The sequence below is a fragment of the Mastigoproctus giganteus genome, chromosome 8, assembly GCF_048544385.1.
Source record: "Mastigoproctus giganteus isolate SK-2022 chromosome 8, ASM4854438v1, whole genome shotgun sequence".
NCBI lineage: Eukaryota > Metazoa > Arthropoda > Arachnida > Uropygi > Thelyphonidae > Mastigoproctus > Mastigoproctus giganteus.
The window spans coordinates 150,188,413-150,201,321 of record NC_143582.1 but is presented as its reverse complement, the minus strand read 5'-3'; the positions used below and the strand labels follow the sequence as shown (position 1 = coordinate 150,201,321).

Here is a 12,909-nt window from a genome sequence, read left to right as displayed (position 1 = left end):
AGCATCATGTGGAGGATGTGCATTTGCTGCCTCTAATGATAGCTTCATATTCATATTTATTTATTTTTATTGCTTTTGCCTAACTTTTACATCACATTAAATAAAGTAATGGTAGTAGTGGGTTGATATGCTAAATAAGCAGCGCCTGTGCCGCCATCTATTCTTCTCCTTTCTATTATATAAGCTGGTTAAGCTTGCATTATGTCAGTGGTGTGGCTCTGATTAAGAGTGCTGTCTGTTCTATAGATTATTTCTCGCTGCATAAGGACCACCGCCATGCAAATCCTCTGCATTGGTTGATCTATCGGAGAATGGGAAGGTGGTTTGGTTCTTCGATATTTCCGCCTTTTGCGATGATTTGTATGACGATTGAAATGCAGTGATTCCATGACCATTATTGGCCTCGTGGTCCTCTGTCGATATGGGGCATAATGGTCAGTCTATTATTTGATATTTTATTTTTTGTAGTTTCTTTAACCCCTTTTGGTGATATTTCACGTCTTTTGGAACTGGTACCTTCAAGGGGGGTACCGCTAAATTATATATAATTGGCATTATTTTAAATTTATATCGTTTTTATTAATTGGGTTTAATGATTAAATAATACTAAATTATACAGGGGATTATCGACTACTTTTGGTCTTATTATTTCTACTTTCCCTTCCCTGTTTGTTTATTTTATATTATTTTGCGTTTCATTTCGCTCTGCATTTTTGCCGTACTACTGGCTAATGTTTTTTTATTTCAAATATCATATTTATTCTAATTATCAGATATAATTAAGCATCATGTGGAGGATGTGCATTTGCTGCCTCTAATGATAGCTTCATATTCATATTTATTTATTTTTATTGCTTTTGCCTAACTTTTACATCACATTAAATAAAGTAATGGTAGTAGTGGGTTGATATGCTAAATAAGCAGCGCCTGTGCCGCCATCTATTCTTCTCCTTTCTATTATATAAGCTGGTTAAGCTTGCATTATGTCAGTGGTGTGGCTCTGATTAAGAGTGCTGTCTGTTCTATAGATTATTTCTCGCTGCATAAGGACCACCGCCATGCAAATCCTCTGCATTGGTTGATCTATCGGAGAATGGGAAGGTGGTTTGGTTCTTCGATATTTCCGCCTTTTGCGATGATTTGTATGACGATTGAAATGCAGTGATTCCATGACCATTATTGGCCTCGTGGTCCTCTGTCGATATGGGGCATAATGGTCAGTCTATTATTTGATATTTTATTTTTTGTAGTTTCTTTAACCCCTTTTGGTGATATTTCACGTCTTTTGGAACTGGTACCTTCAAGGGGGGTACCGCTAAATTATATATAATTGGCATTATTTTAAATTTATATCGTTTTTATTAATTGGGTTTAATGATTAAATAATACTAAATTATACAGGGGATTATCGACTACTTTTGGTCTTATTATTTCTACTTTCCCTTCCCTGTTTGTTTATTTTATATTATTTTGCGTTTCATTTCGCTCTGCATTTTTGCCGTACTACTGGCTAATGTTTTTTTATTTCAAATATCATATTTATTCTAATTATCAGATATAATTAAGCATCATGTGGAGGATGTGCATTTGCTGCCTCTAATGATAGCTTCATATTCATATTTATTTATTTTTATTGCTTTTGCCTAACTTTTACATCACATTAAATAAAGTAATGGTAGTAGTGGGTTGATATGCTAAATAAGCAGCGCCTGTGCCGCCATCTATTCTTCTCCTTTCTATTATATAAGCTGGTTAAGCTTGCATTATGTCAGTGGTGTGGCTCTGATTAAGAGTGCTGTCTGTTCTATAGATTATTTCTCGCTGCATAAGGACCACCGCCATGCAAATCCTCTGCATTGGTTGATCTATCGGAGAATGGGAAGGTGGTTTGGTTCTTCGATATTTCCGCCTTTTGCGATGATTTGTATGACGATTGAAATGCAGTGATTCCATGACCATTATTGGCCTCGTGGTCCTCTGTCGATATGGGGCATAATGGTCAGTCTATTATTTGATATTTTATTTTTTGTAGTTTCTTTAACCCCTTTTGGTGATATTTCACGTCTTTTGGAACTGGTACCTTCAAGGGGGGTACCGCTAAATTATATATAATTGGCATTATTTTAAATTTATATCGTTTTTATTAATTGGGTTTAATGATTAAATAATACTAAATTATACAGGGGATTATCGACTACTTTTGGTCTTATTATTTCTACTTTCCCTTCCCTGTTTGTTTATTTTATATTATTTTGCGTTTCATTTCGCTCTGCATTTTTGCCGTACTACTGGCTAATGTTTTTTTTATTTCAAATATCATATTTATTCTAATTATCAGATATAATTAAGCATCATGTGGAGGATGTGCATTTGCTGCCTCTAATGATAGCTTCATATTCATATTTATTTATTTTTATTGCTTTTGCCTAACTTTTACATCACATTAAATAAAGTAATGGTAGTAGTGGGTTGATATGCTAAATAAGCAGCGCCTGTGCCGCCATCTATTCTTCTCCTTTCTATTATATAAGCTGGTTAAGCTTGCATTATGTCAGTGGTGTGGCTCTGATTAAGAGTGCTGTCTGTTCTATAGATTATTTCTCGCTGCATAAGGACCACCGCCATGCAAATCCTCTGCATTGGTTGATCTATCGGAGAATGGGAAGGTGGTTTGGTTCTTCGATATTTCCGCCTTTTGCGATGATTTGTATGACGATTGAAATGCAGTGATTCCATGACCATTATTGGCCTCGTGGTCCTCTGTCGATATGGGGCATAATGGTCAGTCTATTATTTGATATTTTATTTTTTGTAGTTTCTTTAACCCCTTTGGGTGATATTTCACGTCTTTTGGAACTGGTACCTTCAAGGGGGGTACCGCTAAATTATATATAATTGGCATTATTTTAAATTTATATCGTTTTTATTAATTGGGTTTAATGATTAAATAATACTAAATTATACAGGGGATTATCGACTACTTTTGGTCTTATTATTTCTACTTTCCCTTCCCTGTTTGTTTATTTTATATTATTTTGCGTTTCATTTCGCTCTGCATTTTTGCCGTACTACTGGCTAATGTTTTTTTATTTCAAATATCATATTTATTCTAATTATCAGATATATATATATATATATATATATATCAAATATGCATGCATGCAGAAGAACTTTCTTTTCCAGCTATATATTTGGGACATGGACGAAAATTTAAAAATGGATTAAAAGTTACTCCCTTTATATGATGGCATCGAGTGAAATTCGTAGATCTGATCATCGCGGAGTAACTCCAACATTTGCTATACATGGCAATGAAAATTATGCACATGCATACAGCAGAAAATTTGCAAATTGCATTTAAATCTACAAATGCTTTAGTTGCAGATGAAACCCATGAAGTGGTTGCACAAGATTTATACCACAGATGTCATGAAGAACAATTAGCAAGTATGCGAAATAAAATTTGCAAAATGTCAGTGACTAAAACTGCAGAACTTCCATATATTCTATCATTATTGAAAGGAAAACCGTACATGATTACTACAAATATAGATGTGGTCAATGGATTGGTAAACGGTGCAATCGGTACTTTAGTATATTTCGGATTTAAGGACGGCAAAACAGTTAAACGAGTATGGATGAAATTTCCTGAGTCAAAAATAGGACATAACCTTCAATCTAGTTATAAACAATATGTGAAAGATAAACATTTACCTAGTCAATCCATACCTATTATAAAAAGGATCAACTACGATTCCATTCAAGAACAATAGGAAATTAACATGTACACGTACACAATTTCCTTTAGTACGTGCTTGTGCTTTGACTATACATAAATCTCAAGGAGGGACCTTCGATAAAGTTGTATATAATTATGAGAAAGATCATCAAAAGCAACTTGCATACGTGACATTATCTCAAGTGACCTCATTACAAGGTTTATATATTACAAATCCCCACGACAATTTCACATTTCATCACGGCAAAGCTACTAGTAATACAGAACTTCATGCTGAACTAGATTGCTTGAAAAATAATAAGCTACCATTTGTACAGGATGAACTGCAAGATTTCATACAAAGTGGTATATCTATATCGTCAATGAATGTACAAAGTTTACAGGCCCATGTTCAAGATATTGAAACGGACACAATCTTACAGCAATCCAAAATATTGATATTAAGTGAAACGTGGTTGGATAATGATAAACATATATTACTTAAACCATTCCAATGTGTGACTCAATTTAAAAGGTCGGATGTTCGTAGTGGTGGTGTTGCGATATAGCAACGTGAAGGCTCAACTATCATCAGTACACCACATATCTTTGCACAACAAAATGGCAGCAATGCAACAGCATTATCAGATGAAATTGGAGACATTTGTGGATCTTTGTGTGAATTCAATAGTGAATCTATTTTCATCGTTGCCATATATATCACTTCGGGGATGTCGTTAGATATAATTCAAAAATTCATAAAAAAGAATTTGATGCCATATTCCATTGCAGGTGCAAAATTATTGGTTTTGATTTGATTTGATTTCGGTTTTAATGGCGCAAAAACAACTACGGTTATATTGCGCCAGGAAACGATTAAAATATCAACAAAGAAATTCTGGTAACCTTTAAAAAGGTTACCTCGTCAAATTGTTATTTATATATGTGTGTATATGTTAATAGCTTGTATAAACTTAAAAACTGCCGACACGTGGTCGTTGTCTGATAAAATCTGACTGAGTGTATAAGGCTCAGTCGGATGAGTAAAAGCGGTAAAATATATATTGCGAACATGGGTAAAATTAACGCAATCTATTAAAATATGCTTTATTGATAAAATGGTGTCGCAAGACTCGCACATAGGAGGGTCATCCGCCCTCAGCAGAAACGAATGTGTCAGATGACTGTGTCCTATGCGGAGTCGGGCAAGAACAACTTCCTCGCTCCGATTCCTGCGCAGACTAGACTGCCATGTTTCTATTACAGGCTTTATTTGATATAATTTATTTGTTCTCTGTCTGTGCCATAGTTCTTGCCATTGGGAATATATCTTTTTGCGTATTATTTGCCTGTAGTCTGTATAGGGGACTAACAGGCAACGATTATGAGTGGGTGTTGCTGATTTAGCTGCAGCGTCAGCCAAATCATTTCCCTTTATCCCAATGTGGCTAGGAATCCAGCAGAAGCGGATATCAAACTTGCATTCATAAAGAGAATGTCTCTTCTGCTGAATCCGACAAAGAACTGGATGAGAATTGTGTCTCAGAGATAATAAAGCCTGTAATACACTCAAAGAATCGGAATATATTATTGACCTTTGGAATTGACAAGTTCGAATGTGATCCAAGGCTAGCTCTATAGCATACAGCTCTGCAGTGTATATGCTGGATTCGGGAGGAATCTGCTGAGATATTATAGTGTCCGGAAAGACAGCAGCAGATCCTACGCACGATTCAGACTTCGAGCCGTCTGTGTAAACGGGCAGGAAGTCTGAGTGCTCAGCTTGGTGTGCAGAGTAGAGCTGCTGGTAGACAGATGATGAGGTCTCAGACTTTACCCATTTCTTAAGGGAAAAGTCGCACGGTGGGGGATGAGCATGCCAGGGTGGAAGAGTTTCTTTTGGTGTTTGTGCCACCTTGTCTACCATGATGTTAAACTCTCTGATTAGCTCTTGGACACGAATACCAAAAGGTCGGTTGGCAGTCTGACGGGTATTGTACAAGTTTTCCCAACGTGGCTCAAAAACGGATGCCCACGTAGGATGGTCTGGCAGGGATTTCAACTTTAAAGCATAGTTTAAAGACAACTGCTTACGTCGAAGGGATAACGATGGTTCGCTTGCTTCGACGTATAAGCTCTGGACAGGAGATGTTCGAAAAGCTCCAGTAGCGATACGGATAGCCTGATGGTGGACAGGGTCCAGCCATCGGAGGACACTATCTCTAGCTGAGGAGTATACCTGGGACCCGTAGTCTAATTTGGGTCGTACAAGTGCACGGTAAAGCCGCAGTAGGGTGCATCGATCTGCTCCCCAACGCGTTGAGGAGAGAGAGCGGAGAATATTGAGTCCCCTCGTGCATTTTGTACGAAGCTGACGAATATGTTCGAGAAAGGTCAGCTTTTTATCAAACACAAGTCCCAAGAATTTTGTGTCTGACACTACTGGAATAACATTTTGTCCGAGCCTTAATTCAGGTTCAGGATGAAGATTACGCTTGCGACAAAAGTGTACGCAAACGGTCTTCTCCGGCGAGAACCTGAAGCCATTAGCAAGTGCCCAGGAATTAAGACGATCAATGGCTTTCTGCAGTTGTCTTTCAATAACCCTCATGTTGCATGACTGACAAAATATGCTAAAGTCATCAACATAGAGGGCACAGTTTACAGTTGGAAGTTGTTCTGTGATGGAATTGACTTTGATGGCAAAAAGCGTGACACTTAATACTGATCCTTGTGGTACTCCCTCCTCTTGGCTGAAGGGACGAGAGAGTGAGGATCCCACACGAACTTGGAAAGATCGATTGGCCAAAAAGTTTTTAATAAAAATGGGGAGTTGCCCCCTAAGGCCTAGGCTATGCAGATCTTTTAATATGCCAAATCTCCAAGTTGTGTCATATGCTTTCTCCATGTCAAAGAACACCGACACCAAGTATTCGCGTTTTAGGAAAGCATCCCGGATGGATGCTTCCAATCTAATAAGATGGTCCAAGGTGGACCGGTTCCTTCGGAAGCCGCACTGGATGTTGGAGAGAAGGTCATTTGTTTCAAGATACCATATTAAACGAGAATTAACCATTCTCTCCAGGATTTTGCACAGACAGCTGGTCAGAGCAATAGGACGATAATTGGTGGTGACTTTTGGATCCTTTCCTGGCTTAGGAAAGGCAAGAACGATTGCCTTTCGCCAGGAATCCGGAAACCGCCCCTCAGTAAAGATTCTGTTATACAGAAGGAGCAGACAATCCATAGATTTTGGTGAAAGATGTTTAACCATTTCATAATGGATGCCATCTGGTCCAACAGCACTTGCATTGGAAAGAGTGAGGGCTCTTTTTAGTTCCACTATAGTGAATGCCCCGTTGTAGGGATAGAGGCCCTTGGTCTTAAAATTAAGTGCTTGCTTTTCCTGTTTATGTTTAAGGACCAGGAACTCTGGGGAATACGAAGATGTTGCAGAGATGTTAGAGAATGTTTCCCCAAGAGCATTGGCTATTGCAGTTGGATCTGCAATAGCGCATCCATTATAATCTAGGATTGCAGAAGGGTGGGATGTATATTTTCCCTTCATTTTCCGGATTTTATCCCAGACTACCTTAGAGTTGGTAGACTGGTTAATAGATGATGTAAAACAGATCCACGATTCCTTTTGACTCTGACGACGGATGTAGCGTGCTTTGGCTCGTGCACGTTTGAAGGCTATAAGGTTGTTCGTGGTAGGATATCGGCGAAATATCCCCCACGCTTTGTTTTGAGCCTTTTTTGCTGCTGTGCATTGTGAATTCCACCAAGGTTTAGGAAATGGTGGAAACCGGGCTGATGTTTTTGGGACAGCATTAGCAGCTGCTTGGACAACATTTTCTGTGATGTACTTAACTGCATCATTGATAGGCTCTTGACTGACTGTACTAAGATCAAAATTTGCCTGATGTTGGAAGGCAGTCCAGTCAGCCTGATCAATCTTCCACCGTGGTAACCTAAAAGGAAGACATGGTCTCCCACTGTGTAACAAGGTTATCACAGGGAAGTGATCGCTTCCGTATGGATTCTCCTCCACTTCCCAAGTGAGTGAAGGGAGTAGAGAAGGGGAGCAGATAGAGAGATCAATGGCAGAAAAGGTACAGGTAGGCATGTGGAAGAAGGTGTTTGTTCCAGTATTTAGAAGGGAGAGGTCATTGTCATTCAGCATACGCTCAATGACTCGTCCCCTTCCGTTGATGTTAGCACTACCCCACAGGGTGTTATGTCCGTTAAAATCCCCGAGAAGTAAGAAAGGGGGAGGCAGCTGCGTAAGGAGATCATCAAGGTCTGCCTGGGGGATGTCAGTCCCAGGTGGCAAATAAATGGAGCACACAGTTAATAGAAATCCCACTGAAAGGCGAATTGCAACAGCCTCTATGCTGGTTGTAATTAGCAAAGGCTGCACTGGGGTCTGGTTACCCACAAGGATAGCCACTCCCCCATGTACAGGGCCATCCGCAATTCTATCCTTTCGAAAAAATGTGATGTTGTGTATGGTGGGATCATCATTTGCCTTTAGATATGTCTCCTGCAAGCAAAAGCAAACTGGCTCGTGCTTTTGCAGGAGGGCCTTAATGTCATCCATATTTTGCCGGAATCCACGACAATTCCATTGTAGGAATTTAGCCATTATTTTGGCTTGGTGGGCCCATCAGGCGGCTTCCGAGGTGCTGAGGGCTTACTTTTATCAGTCTTGGATTTATCTTTTTTGGGGAAGAATGGACGCTGTCCCGTGTCCATTTCTTCCTCCGCAAAGAGTTCCAAGACTGATTCTTCGGGTACCTCCTTTTGCTCGACATCCATCTTTTCTTGGGTACTAGGGGGGACTTCCCCTTTCTTATTCTTTTCTTTCGTAATTACCTTTGTTAATTGTGGAGCATTAGGAGGTACCGATATAGGAGTGGCAGCTGATTGGTCCTTCTGTGTAGGTTTTTGCGAAGTTAAAAGATAACGCGCGATGGGAGTGAAAGACTCCTTTGGAGGAATGGTCATGTCCGTCTGAGTTCCGACGGAACATCTCCCTGCTACCTTCTGGGCGTAGGTAGGTCTGTTGATATTCAGGGGTTTGACCGATTTCCTTGCCTCCTGGTATGATATATTTAGCTCTGCCTTCAGCCGTTGAATTTCTTTTTCTTCTTTCCACCTCTGGCATGCTCGTGAGTAGGCCGGATGTTCGCCCTCACAGTTAATACAGGTGGGTTTTGCGGCTGAACATGCTGTTGTTTCGTGGTCCTTTGCACCGCATTGAGCGCATGCAAGGACTCCGCGGCAGGCCATTTGAGAATGTCCGTACTTCTGGCATTTAAAACACCGTAAAGGATTTGGAACGTACGGACGCACTGAACAGTTGATGTATCCAGCTTTAATCTCGTCAGGAGGTTTAGGAGAGTTAAAAGTCAGGATAACGCTCCTGGTTTTAACAATTTTTCCATCCCTTCACACAGTGATTCTCTTGACGGCAATGACTCCCTGTGGTTTTAATTCGGAGCAGATTTCCTCCTCGGTTACGTCGAGAAGGTCCCACTCCGAAATGACACCTCTCGATGAATTGAGTGTTCTGTGTGGTGTCACTGTTATAGGGATACCTCCGATTGATGTTACTCGGAGTAGATGTACCGATTGCCTGTCATTTTTAGTTTCAATTAAGAGGTCTCCAGAACGGAGCCTCTTAACTGATTTGGGAGAACCTACTAACCCGTCTAACCCTTTTTGAATAAAAAAGGGCGACATTTTGCCAATCGGTTTTTCATTGGTGGAATGCATAATGAGAAATCTTGGGACAGGCCCTGATGATGATGTTTCAGTTCGCTGCCTCTTTGTCGCAATAATATTATCTGCCTCTCCGTCTATGTTTTCAGATAGGGACCGGGTTGGGGCCCCTGAAGGAATATGTTTATCAGGATTCATAGAGATTTTGAAATTTTTCAGTGCCCGGGCTCCCCACCCACCACGGAGCCCAAAGGGACGCCCACTACCCGGCATGCAATAAATGCGCTCGGGAGTGGGACGCCAGGGCTACCCAGACACTATACCCGCACCGCCGCCAGCCTGAATCCTGTCCCTCGGACCATGAGGGTAGGGACGTGGCATTGACACGGTTGACCCTCGCAGGCGAACCTACTAGCCGATTGATCCTAACCGGGCCTTCCAGGACCACCCGTCTTGTCGAAGCATGGGGCCAAAGTGGTGTATTGAAGCTGGGCCCCTCAACCACCAGGATCCCCCTTTCCGAATTTCCACGGGTCGCAGCGCACGGCAAACACGCCGGATTCCATTGATGTAAGCCCGGAACCTAGGCTGTGGGCGTTGGATCCCAGTGATGCTAGTCTGGAAGTCCAGCAGCGTCACTGGGAGGTCCCCTCACCACGTACAGGTGCCCACGTTGAGGGGCAAAATTATTGGAAGAGCCACTGGATGTACATAGTTCTCGCTGGTGATTTCAATCTAGAATTAAATTCTGAGGCTGGAAAGAAGTTTTGTAAATTTATGAAAGATGTCTTCAATTTAGATATTAAGTCGAATACTCTAGTAAATACTACATGTAATGTAACAACAATCGATGGAGTATTCACTCAGGAATTAAAATAATTTGAGTGTCAAAATTATATATCTTTCAGTTACCATAGACCAGTGGTTTTCAACCGGGGTGCCACGGCACCTTAGGGTGCTGCAACAAAATTCCAGGGGTGCCACGTAATTTGGGTTTAAATTACTTAAACTTATTATTTTTTTAAAATTTATATGTTTATTTCATTATAAAAAAGTGTACAGTATGGTAGGGGTGCCGCAAAATAAAATAAATTACTTAGGGGTGCTGTTATTAAAAAAAAGGTTGAAATCACTGCCATAGACCAATAATTTTAGTGTTATTATAATATATTTTATATGAATTATTTCATTGTACACTAGTACAATGAAAAATTCCATTCATTGTATTTCATGGTACTGAAATTATCTTTTCAATAAAAATAATGCACCAATACTTTTTTTATTTATTTTACTGTACCAGTTTCATAATTAGTTCCTGCAGTAAAGATGTTTTTAACGGCTGCCACTGTGACATTATCAGTAACACTAACAGTCTCAGAGTAGAGCAGCAAGCAACTCATTATGTACCTGGTATATAATTTTTTTTTTTTTTTTTTTAATAATGGCACCCCTAAGTAATTTATTTTATTATGTGGCACCCCCTACTTAATTTTCTGCCTGTTAGATCCGATTGTGTGTGTGTTATTAAAAAAATATGTTATATGATAGTTATTATAATAATAACTATAAACAAAATTACAATTCATAATACAAATTACACACACACACACACACACACACACACACACACACACACACACACACACACACACACACACACACACACACACACACACACACACAGAGAGAGTGATCACTGAATTATGACCACCCCTATGAAAACTGAATGCAATCCGTTGACCACATGAGGTACGAGAGTGCAGAGTTAGTTAACCTATGCAGCATAGATAAGGTGTCAGTGGTTCAGTAGGTAGTAAAATTCCAAACGTGATGAGTAAAAGGAAGGATTTATCGGACTTTGGTAAAGGACAGATTGTGTGTGCTTGATGAACTAGTGAATCAATTTCCCAAACTGCTGAACTGGTGGGGTGTTTGAGAGCTGCCGTAGTTAAAGTGTACCAGAACTGGCATAAAAATAGTCAAACAACAACCCAATAGCAAAACTGCAAAGGGCAGCGAAAGGTTGATGTTAGAGGTCAGCGCTAGGTCCGACGACTCATACAGGCGCAGCACTGTTGAAGAGTTGGCTATCAAATACAACATGGGCCAACCCGGAAAGATATCTGGCATGACCATGCATCGCACACATGGGTTATACCAGCAGACAACCCCTACGGCATCCTCTCCTAACCAAGATTCATCGGCTTAAGACTCGCCTAGTGCAAAAAGCATGCAAGTTGGACGTTAGAAGAGGGGAAAGTGTGCTGGTCGGATGAGTCACGTTATTTACTCCATACCATGGATGGTCGTGTACGGATTTGGCGTCAACAACATGAGGCTCTTGAACCATCATGCATAGTATGAAAAGTGCAGGCCAGTGGAGGTGGTTGTATGGTGTGGGGATGTTTCACTGGGAGGAACTTGGACCCCTGGGCCATGTGGAACAACGTATCAGTGGTCTCCGCTATCGTCAACTGCTTGCTGACTGTGTACACCCCGCTATGTTACACTCTTTCCCGAATGGCGATGGTGTCTTCCAAGATGACAATGTGCCAAGTCATCGGGCATTTGTGCAGGAATGGTTTGAGGAACACAGTTCTGACTTCCAGCATATCGATTGGCCTCCGAACTCCACTGATATCAATCCCATAGATTACTTGTGGGACACTATGGAAAGGCATATCAGGCATCTGAATACACTAATCACCTCCATACCTGCATTGCTGACCGCATTACACACAGCTTGGTTGGCCATACCTCCAGAACACTTCCGACATCTTGTTGAATCAATGTCACGTCCGATAGCTGCTGTAATGAGGGAAAAAGGAGGCCCTACGAAGTATTAGGTAGGTGGTCATAATCCAGTGATCACTCACATGTATATTATAATTTTATTTTTTATATAGAGGTACTAAATAAACATCAATTATAGATCAACACAAAATTAAACAGATAGTTAAATAGATTAATATAGAAAGTTTAAGTAACTTAAACCCTAATTAGATGGCACCCCTGGAATGTTGTTGCAGCACCCCAGTTGGAAACCACTGCTCTAAGGTATTTGTCAGCTTATTTTGTTAGTGCACGAATACTTTCGGTAACACCCATTCAATGTTATTATGTATAAAAGTCTCACAAAGCTGCATATAAACTAGTTTAAAATGTGTTTAATTCAAAAAAAAAAACCCCTTCATAATTCACTTCTCTAATACATGCAGTCTCATCTCTAATTTCAGTGAAGTCCATTTTCCACTACAATCCAACAAAAGAATCTCACCTATTGGTGTCTTCAACTACCATCCATTTCACCTAATTAGCCACTCTATGATTCCTCCCATTTTAAGGATGGTACTTGCAATATATGACTACTCTGATATTCCTCATCAGAGATTTCATATTCGTTTGCTTTTCGACCTTTGTCTCAAAACCTCGACTCGTACTATACAGCCCTCCCCAAGATGTTT

The 12,909-nt window shown here is 40.3% G+C and overlaps 1 protein-coding gene across 2 annotated transcripts in view; it reads right to left on the bottom strand.

The window, feature by feature from the left end:
* Positions 1-12,909, bottom strand: part of LOC150081915 (ribosomal protein S6 kinase alpha-5-like) — a 624,627-nt gene that overhangs the window by 159,149 nt on the left and 452,569 nt on the right. The gene's annotated exons all lie outside the window — the stretch shown is intronic.